Here is a 7820-nt window from a genome sequence, read left to right on the forward strand (position 1 = left end):
GTACCTTAAACCCTGTGTAACTGAGGGCGGGAGGGGTCTGGCGAACTCTATATAAGCCACCCCCCTCCTCAGGGACAAGGGTTCACACCCCCTGTAACTCCACACACATAATCCAATCGACCGAGCTCCCGAGCACCGAGACGTAGGGCTGTTACTTCCACCGTGAAGGGCCTGAACTCGTAAATCTTGTGTGTACAACTTCACCATAGCTGGGATCTTGCCTCCTCATACCTACCCCCCATTCTACTGTCAGTCTTAGAACCACGAAAGTTGGCGCCCACCATGGGGCAGGTGTCTTAGCGACCTTTTGGTGAAGTTGCAATTTTTCCGATTCCCATCATCATGGTTTCCGGCGGTGGATTGGCTGAGGGCCGCGAGATCCGTCTCGGCGCGCTCGTCTTCGTCGCCGACGACTCCGCCTGGCTTCAGGAAGCCCCCCTCGACGTCGAGACGCTTCCCGTCCGCGGGGCGACGCACTTTCGCGCGTGTGTTTGCGGCGTCCTTCTCCGGCAGCCGTCGACCCAGTATCGGTCGGCTCCCGTGGTGTCCTCGCTCCCCGCTGTTCGCCGGCGCAAGCAATCCGGTCGGTCGCGACTTCAGCGGTGGGTGAAACACACGGTGGCTCATCAGTCGGCCACCCCACAAGTCGCGGCAATCGAGCCCGATGAAACTCTCTACGGTATGTTCGATCTGTCGACTGGCTCCGTCGAGACCGCATCCGAGTGCGATAGTAGCGATCCTGCGGCTGAAGTATTGATGGTCAACGGGCCACGCAGTCCGCCTGGCTTCCGCCGCGATGATGGCGGTGATGGTGGTGGCGATCCGTCAAGCGTTCACGAGGAGTACCACCCCGAAACCCTTCCTTCGGAACAGAGGGAAGAGTTTCACCGCCGCAACATGGAGGCGCTCCACACGCCCATCGTTGGGGAAACCTCTGAGGCTCGGGCCTTGGAGGAGGCGCGCCTGGCCAATTTAGCCGAGCGCACTCGACTGGAGAACCTTCAGCATGCACTCGACGAGCGTGCTCGGCAGCGGATCCCTGAGTCGAGTCGACGACAACTTTTTCTGCCTCAACCTCAGGTATACCGCACTCCGATTCAAAATCTCACAGCTGCGGCCCGTATAGCGGAGTCAATTCAGCCTTCCCAATCGGAGGCTGGTAGGGGTTTGATGCAGATCCGGGCCATACTCCGGTCAGCAGGAGAGCAGAACACGACGGTGTCTCAGACGCGGAATAGGATTCATAGCAGATCCGTGATGGCAGATACAATTCAATCGGCCCATAGCCCAAGATCGCCCCCGCGGCGTGAGGGCATGGGCACCGGCAAGACCAGTACATGGGACGGAACCATGAGCAGTATGATCACCGACTCGGCCGCGATGACCATCGTCAAGTGCCCACACCTCCTCCGAGGAGTGGATCATATGTGCCCCGGCAATATGATGACAGACGCCCGCATAGTGGCGAGCGAAGAATACCAGTCAACCCAAGGGAGCCAGGCTTTGATGCAAGATCTATTCTCATTCAAGCTCTGGTCGACAGGAATAGGGCACACAGAGAGGGCCTTGACAGAGATCACCCGACTGGCAGCAGAGTTCATGTTTCAGGTCCAGAGTGTTTCAGCAGAGCCATCAGGTGCAGAGATTCCTCCCAACTTGAGGTTGGTGACTGGAGTCAGCAAGTTCACTGGTGAGTCAAAGCCCGACACTTGGCTTGAGGACTACCGAGTGGCTGTGCAGATTGGTGGTGGCAATGATGAAGTGGCCATGAAGCATCTTCTCTGGTGTTGGAAGGTTCGGCCAAAGCATGGCTGAATCAGTTAACCCCAGGCAGTATATTCAGTTGGGAGGAGCTTGCCCGAGTGTTTGTTAGAACTTTTGAGGGTACTTGCAAACGACCAGCAGGATTGACAGAATTGCAACATTGCGTGCAAAAACCGAATGAGACTCTGAGGGGTTACATTCAAAGGTGGACCACTTTGCATCACACAGTGGAAAATGTGTCCCTGCATCAAGCAGTTTGTGCCTTCAAGGAAGGCGTTCGGTATCGAGAGCTGGTCCTAAAATTCGGTCGGACGGGAGATATGTCTGTGACTCAGATGATGGAAATAGCCACTCGGTACGCTAATGGAGAAGAAGAGGACCGACTCTGCAGTGGAAAGAGCAAACCAGCCGGTCAGGACACCGGTGGAGGCAATTCCAATCAGAAACAGAAACGTAAAGCTAAGCCTGCAGGACCTGGTGAAACTGTGGCAGTGATTCAAGGAAAGTTTAAAGGGAAACCTAAGGGGCCCTGGACCCCCAAGAAGGTAAAAGATCAAGCAGGAGATGATGTCTTGGATTTTCCATGTCACATTCACACCAAGAAGGATGAAGAGGGTAATCTGATTTATCCTAAGCACACCACTCGACAGTGTCGACTCTTGATCCAGCAATTCCGAGAGAAACAGCCTAGTGAAAAGGAAAAGGAGTCGAACAAGCATGAGGACAATGAAGAAGGTGATGATGGTTTTCCCAACGTCAATTCCACTCTGGTGATTTTTGCTGATGTTGAGAGCAAAAGTCGACTGAAAGTGATAAACAGAGAAGTGAATATGGTTGCTCCGGCAACAACAACATACCTGAAGTGGTCACAGACAGCTATCACATTCGACCAATCTGATCATCCTGCACGCGTTGCCACTCCAGGGAGGCAAGCGTTGGTAGTCGACCCAGTTGTTGGAGGCACTCGACTGACCAAAGTGTTGATGGATGGCGGAAGCGGCCTGAATATTCTTTACGCTGAAACCTTGAAGGGGATGGGCATCCCGATGTCCAAGCTTAGCGAAAGCAACATGAGTTTCCATGGCGTTATCCTTGGAAAGAAGGCCGAATCACTCGGCCAGATCTCTCTTCACGTGGTTTTCGGTGATTCAAAGAATTACCGTAAGGAAAACCTGACATTTGAAGTAGTGGATTTCCAGAGTGCTTATCATGCTATTCTGGGTAGGCCTGCATATGCACGTTTTATGGCTCGACCATGTTACGTGTACCTCAAGCTGAAAATGCCTGGTCCTAGAGGAGTGATCACGGTCACTGGCAATCGGCAGAGGGCAGAAGAATGCCTCCAGAAGGGTTCAAAAATTGCCGATGCACAAATGGCAGCAGTTGAAATGCAAGAATACCAGAAGAATGCAGATCCGAGTGATTTGTTGCGAGCCAAGAATCCTGCCACAGATTCTGCATTTCAGTCGTCCCGTGAAACAAAGCCCGTTCATATTCATCCGACCGATCCTAATGCTGCTCCTACTCATATCTCAACATCACTCGACGGCAAATAGGAAGAAGCGCTCATCCAGTTCCTCCTTGAGAACTGGGACATCTTTGCATGGAAACCTTCTGACATGCCGGGTGTACCCAGGGGACTGGCCGAGCATCGTTTGTGAGTCGACCCGAAAGTGAAACCAGTCAAAGAGCATCTTCGACGGTCCGCCGTACAGAAGAGAAAGGCAATTGGCGAGGAAGTGGCTCGGCTTCTGGCAGCTGAGTTCATCCGAGAGATTTACCACTCCGAGTGGCTCGCCAATGTTGTCATGGTCCCCAAGAAGGATGACTCACTTTGTATGTGTATTGACTTCAAACATATCAATCGGGCCTGCCCGAAAGATCATTTTCCTCTCCCCCGCATCGACCAAATTGTCGACTCAACTGCGGGGTGTGAGCGTTTGTCTTTTCTAGACACGTATTCCGGGTATCATCAGATCCGACTGTATGGACCCGATGAGATAAAAACAGCTTTCATCACCCCCATTTGGGTGCTTTTGCTATGTCACCATGCCATTCGGTCTCAAGAACGCTGGTGCCACATTTATGAGGATGATTCAGAAGTGCCTACTCACTCAAATCAGTCGAAGTGTGTAAGCGTATATGGATGACATTGTGGTCAAGTCGCGTAAAGGTTCCGACCTGCTGACTGACCTCGCTGAAACCTTTGCCAACCTGAGAAGGTATGATATCAAGCTTAATCCGTCGAAGTGCACATTTGGAGTTCCAGGAGGAAAGTTACTCGGTTTCCTCATTTTCGAATGAGGGATCGACGCGAACCCAGAGAAGGTTGGGGCCATACTCCGGATGAAATGCCCTGTGCGTGTGCATGACGTTCAGAAGCTTACTTGTTGTTTGGCCGCCTTGAGTCGATTCATCTCGCCTAGGTGAAAAGGCATTGCCTCTTTACCGACTGATGAAGAAATCTGATAAGTTCGAGTGGACTCATGAAGCTGACGCAGCGTTTGCGGAGCTCAAAACCCTGCTTTCCACCCAGCCGGTGCTCGCTGCCCCAATCAGCAAAGAGCCGTTACTGCTTTATACTGCAGCCACTGGACAAGTTGTCAGTACAGTACTCACGGTCGAGCGGGAAGAAGAAGGAAAAGCCTATAAAGTTCAGTGCCCAGTGTACTATATTTCTGAAGTCTTGACTCCGTCCAAGCCGAGATATCCGCATTATCAGAAGCTTGTTTATGGAATTTACACGACCACGAAGAAGGTTGCACATTATTTCTCTGATCACTCCATTACAGTTGTCAGCGACGCACCATTGTCAGAAATTCTGAACAACAGAGATGCAACTGTTCGAGTGGCAAAGTGGGTGATTGAACTCCTTCCCTTGGATATCAAGTTTGAGGCAAAGAAAGCTATCATGTCCCAAGCAATAGCAGATTTCCTCGCCGAGTGGGTTGAGCAGCAACAACCGACTCAGATTCACTCGGAGCATTGGACCATGTTCTTTGATGGATCCAAGATGTTGAATGGTTCTGGTGTTGGGGTGGTATTGGTATCCCCCCGAGGAGACAGGCTCAGCTATGTTCTTCAGATTCATTTTGATTCCTCCAACAATGAAGCTGAATATGAAGCACTTCTGTACGGGTTGTGTATGGCCATTTCACTCGGCGTCCGTCGCCTAATGGTCTACGGGGACTCAGATTTGGTGGTTAATCAAGTAATGAAGGAGTGGGACGTCAGGAGCCCAGCTATGATTGGCTATTGTAATGCAGTAAGAAAGTTAGAAAAGAAGTTTGAGGGGTTAGAGCTTCATCATATACCCCGACTGAAAAATCAAGTAGCTGATGATTTGGCAAAGATAGGTTCCAAGCGTGAGCCTATTCCCAGTAATGTGTTCTTGGAACATCTTCACACGCCGTCTGTCCAAGAGGATCCCTTTACGGAAGATCCTCCACAGCCTAAAAGCCCTACTGATCCGACTGAAGTTGAGATCCCAGCAGTGGTCGACTTGATCATGGAAGTTTTGGTTGTCGTTCCCGATTGGACAGTGTCGTACATTGCATATATTCTCAGGAAAGAACTCCCAGAGGATGAAGAAGAGGCCCGTCAGATTGTCCGTCGATCTAAAGCTTTCACAGTAATGGGTGGACAGCTTTACAGAGCAAGTGTTACCGGAGTCGCTCAAAAGTGCATAACACCGGAAGAAGGTCGAGTGGTCCTCAACGACATCCACTCGGGGACATGTGGTCACCATGCATCCTCTCGGACATTGTGGCCAAAGCATACCGAGCGGGATTTTATTGGCCATGAGCGAATGAAATGGCAAAAGACATAGTCGACAAATGTGAAGGTTGCCAGTTCTACTCCAACATGTCTCACAAGCCCGCATCAGCCCTGAAGACCATTCCACTCGTCTGGCCCTTTGCTGTCTGGGGATTAGATATGCTTGGACCTCTGAGGACTGGCAGGAGCGGCTTCACCCATGTGCTCGTAGCAGTCGACAAGTTCACCAAATGGATTGAAGCCAAGCCTATCAAAAACCTCGAAGCCAGTACTGCTGTCAGCTTCATCAAAGAGTTAACGTTCAGATATGGTGTTCCGCACAGCATCATCACTGATAATGGGTCGAACTTTGATTCTGATGAGTTCAGAGCCTTCTGCGCTTCCCAAGGCACTCGGGTCGATTATGCTTCAGTCGCCCATCCCCAGTCGAATGGGCAAGCTGAAAGAGCAAACGGATTGATTCTCAAAGGACTGAAACCCCGATTGAAGCGTGACCTCAAGCATGTAGCAGGCGCTTGGGTCGATGAACTTCCATCAGTGCTTTGGGGATTGAGGACAAGTCCTAATTGGTCGACTGGTCGAACTCCATTCTTCTTGGTCTATGGGGCTGAAGCTGTGCTTCCGAGTGACTTGCTTCACAATGCACCCCGAGTTGAACTTTTCTCAGAAGATGAAGCAGAACAGGCTCAGCAAGATGCAATCGATCTCCTGGAAGAGGAAAGAGAGATGGCTCTGATCCGGTCGACCATTTATCAGCAAGACTTGCGTCGATTCCATGCCAGGAACATGAGAGGTCGAGCATTTCAAGAGGGGGACTTGGTTCTTCGAGTGGATCAGCAGTGACCACACAAGCTTGCTCTTGCTTGGGAGGGTCCCTTCATCATCACCAAAGTGCTCCACAACAGAGCGTATCGCCTCTACAATGTCGAGCACAATAAAGACGAGCCACGCGCTTGGAATGCGGAGCTGCTCCGCCCCTTTTATACTTAAGCATTCATACTGTTGAGATGTAATAAGAAATACCTCCTACTTTGATTATCAAAAGACACAGTTTTTTACTCTCCTAAATGATTGTTGTTTCTTTTTTATGTGTTCTAAATCCCCCAGTGGGTGCCTTAGCTGCGAATCCGCTTCGCCTAAGTTCCAAAAAAGAAAACCCTGCCGAGTGAAGAGCAAGCCTCTCACTCGGGGGCTTAGCTGCGAATCCGTTTCGCCTAAGTTTGAAAAATCCTACCGAGTGGCGAGCAAGACTCTCACTCGGGGGCTTAGCTGCAGTCTAGTACTCGCCTAAGTTTGAAAAATCCCTGCCGAGTGAAGAGCAAGCCTCTCACTCGGGGGCTTAGCTGCGAATCCGTTTAGCCTAAGTTTGAAAAATCCTACCGAGTGCTGAGCAAGACTCTCACTCGGGGGCTTAGCTGCAGTCAAGTACTCGCCTAAGTTTGAAAAATCCCATCGAGTGCAGAGCAACCCTCTCACTCGGGGGCTTAGCTGCGAGTCCGTTTCGCCTAAGTTTGAAAAATCCTACCGAGTGGTGAGCAAGGCTCTCACTCGGGGGCTTAGATGCAGTCCAGTACTCGCCTAAGTTTTAAAAATCCTACTGAGTGGTGAGCAAGCCTCTCACTCGGGGGCTTAGCTGCAGTCCAGTACTCGCCTAAGTTTGAAAAATCCTACCGAGTGGTGAGCAAGGCTCTCACTCGGGGGCTTAGATGCAGTCCAGTACTCGCCTAAGTTTTAAAAATCCTACTGAGTGGTGAGCAAGCCTCTCACTCGGGGTCTTAGCTGCAGTCCAGTACTCGCCTAAGTTTGAAAAATCCTACCGAGTGAAGAGCAACCCTCTCACTCAGAGGCTTAGCTGCAGTCCGGTACTCGCCTAAGTTTGAAAAATCCTACCGAGTGGTGAGCAAGACTCTCACTCGGGGGCTTAGCTGCAGTCCAGTACTCGCCTAAGTTTGAAAAATCCTACCGAGTGGTGAGCAAGACTCTCACTCGGGGGCTTAGCTCCAGTCCAGTACACGCCTAAGTTTGAAACAACCCATCGAGTGAAGAGCAACCCTCTCACTCGGGGGCTTAGCTGCAGTCCAGTACTCGCCTAAGTTTGAAAAATCCTACTGAGTGGCGAGAAACCCTCTCACTCGGAGGCTTAGCTACAGTCCAGTACTCGCCTAAGTTTGAAAAATCCTACCGAGTGGTGAGCAAGACTCTCACTTGGGGGCTTAGCTGTAGTCTCGTACTCGCCTAAGTTTAAAAAAATCCTACCGAGTGACGAGCAACCCTCTCAC

The sequence above is a fragment of the Aegilops tauschii genome, chromosome 5, assembly GCF_002575655.3.
Source record: "Aegilops tauschii subsp. strangulata cultivar AL8/78 chromosome 5, Aet v6.0, whole genome shotgun sequence".
NCBI lineage: Eukaryota > Viridiplantae > Streptophyta > Magnoliopsida > Poales > Poaceae > Aegilops > Aegilops tauschii.